General features: G+C 37.1%; 1 pseudogene; it reads right to left on the reverse strand.

The window, feature by feature from the left end:
- The window catches only part of LOC120226143, an 8,273-nt pseudogene extending 7,331 nt beyond the window's left edge, over positions 1-942 (reverse strand).
- Between the last annotated feature and the right edge of the window lie 3,026 nt (positions 943-3,968).

Consider the following 3,968-nt stretch of genomic DNA (forward strand, 5'->3'; position numbering starts at 1 on the left):
CACTTTTGGGGATGAGCACTGGCTGTTATATGGAAACCAACTTGACAATAAACTACTCAAAAAAAAAAAAAAGGAGGTAATCTTGGGGCGCCTGGTGGTTCAGTCGGCTCAGAGCCTGGAGCCTGCTTTGGGTCCTGTGTCTCCCTCTCTCTCTGCCACTTCCCTGCTCTCATTCTCTCTCTCTCTCTCTCTCTCTCGAAAATTAACACTAAAGAAAATTAAAAATAAAACCAAAAAAAAAAAAAAAAGAAGCCAATCTCATCAGACAGCCCTTCCAGGCAGGACACCAGCTTCAACTTGTTCATGTAAACTTCCTCTAAATCCTTCTTGATGAGAACAAACTCATTCTCCATGTCTACATGCGCTTTGATCTCCTCCTCCTATTGATTCCTAAAGTCTTCCACCAGCCCCTGCATATGGCCAAGCTGCACCTCCAGCCTCAGCTTCTCCTAAGTGTGTCCATCTGCCATGGAAGATTATCAACTTAGTTCTTGTACACATTGCCCATGTTGCTCTGAGCTGTTTTCTGTTACCGTAGAAGGCTCCACTTTGTCTCCAGAATTTTGTTCTGCTGCTCTAGGTACCACACTTTGTCAATGAGGGAGACAAACTTGTTGTTGAGGGTCTTGATCTACTCCTTCTCCTGGGTGTGCACAGTCTGGATGTTGGGGTCCACCATCAGCTTAAGGGAATTAAACAGACTTTTGTTCTCTGAGAGAGCTGTGATGCCCGTCCCCCCATACCCCTGGCCATGCCATAGCCCCAACAACATTCATGTTGGGGACCAGGCCATCTTGCAAGCTGCTGCTGCTGCAGCTGCCCACTCAGGTGAAGGCAGAGGAGGTGATGCAGGCACCAGGCACACTTGTGTATGAATGGCTGCTGAAGGCCTAGGGGCCAGAGGTGGATACCCTAGGACTTCTGGGTCACCCTGATGCACATGGTGAAGGTTGGGGTAGAGATGGGTAGGCTGAACCTGACAGAGGTTTGAGAAGGAGCTGAGAAGCTGTTTTTAGGTGGGTTAAATTTTCTGAATTTACATGTTTTCATAAAAATGTAGAAGGCACACAGAAACTGAACTCTCATTCTTGCATAGTAAAGATTCTGTTTTTAAAAAACTACTTTAGTTACAGTTACTGTGCCATTCAGAATCTCATCATGAAACAGCACACTAAAGTTGTTGAAACAAGTTTAAGGGAAAAACAGTCTATAGAAGTCTAGGCAGAATTCAGTGCAATATGCCATGATGATGCACCCAGGAGCTAGAAAGAGTAAGAAGCTCTTATACCTCAATGTGGACAGGGTAGGAGTTACCAGCCACCAGTAAAGACTAGTTATAGATGATGAGAACCTCAAAGGGAGCAGCCACTGCTAAAACCTCACTTTGTCAGGGGAAAGGAAAGAGGAAAGAATTACTTTGATCTTTCTTTTTCTTCCCACAATCAGCTCTTATGTTACTAATCCAACCAGAACCTGGGTTAAAGGGATTTCAATAGGTACAATTTATAACAAGTAGTTTCCCAGAGTACAGAGCAGAGCAGAAAAAGGTAGAGAAAGAATCTGCAAGAGTAAATAGAGAAAAACTAGCAGTTGTAGGGTCTATAGAGTAAGTACTTACAATGGACTTGTACTGGGTACTGTCTGCTACCATCATTAGAAGAAAAACATATACTTTTCATCTTTCTACAATCTCCCTCTTTTTTTTTCATCTTTCTTTCTCTGAGGCTAATTGCCATTTGAATTGTTTTATTTTCACTGCTTCATCTTTTGAAACACAGCATTTTTAGATTTCGATCAAAATAAAGGTAGTATGATAAATCAGGAGAGTAGAAATTTCTCCCCAAACAGCAGAAATTATGCGGTTTTGTGGATCTCAAAAATATTGTTTCCTGTTTAATGTGTGTTACAAAAATTGTCCCAAGGAATTTCGATTTTCAACCCATAATCCAGCCAAGTTATAAGCAAATACTTAGTTCAAACTAGTCACTGGTCAGGATAAGCATAAAAAAACAAGATAATTGAAGATTCACTTATAATCATTTATTCTTTGACTTGAAATGCGGAGTCTTTTACAAATAACTGTTTGTATTTTAAGCTGTCTTTGAAAGATATGTTTTACCGGCAATCCCCCCCAAAGAAAAGCATTTTTTAATGTAAAGCAATAATAAAATATTAACAGTTTTTCCCCATCAAAAAAATAATAATATACAACTAATAGCTTATATAATCTTATGTATAAAACAAAAAGTCCTGAAATTTGTCCTAAACATTGATACAATTAAAACTTGATATCTTCACAACACTAAAGTTTATCATCTCCATGGGATATTTTTAAACTTTTTAAGTCATAATTTTTATGTTTTTAAAAGCTGATTATTGCCATATGCATAAACAGCTTAGAAAAATCTAAATGATTATCACTAGTTAACTATTACTTTTAAAAACTTTCCAAATAAGAACAGTTCAAAAATGTGATCACCTTAATCTAAAGTCAAATCAAACATCTATAAAGGGAATTCAGGACTTTAAATTAAAACTGTCTTCCGAATGTGTAAATCAAAGTTATACTTATAAGTACTAATTAGATTGTATTTAATTAAATCTCAGTTATTCATAATAGAAATTTTAAATATCATTAAAATTATGTGCCAGAAGTAATTACTGAAAAAAAAAATCTGGTTTAGACAATTTTGCAAAAATCCCATGCAAACATAACTTTTATTTCACTCTTCATTATTTTACTTTACACAGTGTTTTAAAATGGGTAAATATAGGCATTGTTTACCACCTTACAAAATAAATTTTCTTCTCTCTTAATACAAAATAATTAATACCCTCTATTCAACTCACTTGTAAGATTGCTTGAAGGCAATACCTAAAAGTCATTAAAGTGTGGTAAGACATCCATAATGATCCCCTTCATCTATCCCTATCCCACCTTCATCTAGTAAAAAGCAAGAATGGAAACACAAAATCACAGTAAAAATCTCATATAAAATAACATATACAAACTATAAGGCAGATCTACTATCTTAAATGGAGGTTTTGTAGCTTTTTTGGTAATAAAACACAGACAAAAAAGAATGTGTCCTAAATAATTAAGATGTTGTATAAGTATCAGATATAAGCTGTTTTCTATTAAAAAGCATATATTTTCCCCCAATGCTTCCTGTAAATTAACATACAATAAAATATTTGCTTGTAAGTGTTCACAATTCTTCTTAGGAGGGTAAGCCTGTATTCCCATCCCATGTCTAATGGTAACTTATTTTAATCTTAATAGGTCAGTGATGAAGAACTAACTTCATGTTGATGATTGTTGGTACCACTACAGAATAAGCAATGATGGCTGCTGAGCTAATACAAAGGAATATATATCAAGTCATACTCACACAAATCAGAACCCTTCTACACTATCAAACTTTACTAGCAATTTCAGAGATTCAGGGAGAAACAGGCACATCTCACTTGATTCTCTGGTCTTTTTGTCCCACATTAATAGGTGAGGCTAAGGGAAAACTGACTGAAGGATGAGCTTAACCAGTAACACCTGTGACAGGAAAGGGAGGAGACAACCTTTTTCATCAGGTGTAATAGGCATCCAAATTATTCACTTAAAAGGTAACATAACGAGGGGATGATCTATCTGGCCAAACTTTCCCTTCTTTGTTGTTTATTTATTTATTTTTGAGGGAGAGAGAAAGAGAGAGAGAGAGAGAAAGCACAAGTGGAGGAGGAGCAGAGAGAGGGAGACAGAATCAAAAGCAGGCTCCAGGCTCTGAGGTGTCAGTATAGAACCCAATGCAGGGCTTTGAACACACAAACTGATATCATGGCCTGAGCCAACTAAGAAGCTCAGTCCACTGAGCCACCCAGGTGCCCCAAAACTTTCTAATTCGAATTATAACATCACCTTTACCTTGAATACCTCCATCATGTGTTTCCTACTCCCCCAGTGTCATGTGGAA

This window comes from Hyaena hyaena, unplaced genomic scaffold (genome assembly GCF_003009895.1).
Source record: "Hyaena hyaena isolate Hyena2069 unplaced genomic scaffold, ASM300989v1 scaffold_1607, whole genome shotgun sequence".
Classification (NCBI taxonomy): Eukaryota; Metazoa; Chordata; class Mammalia; order Carnivora; family Hyaenidae; genus Hyaena; species Hyaena hyaena.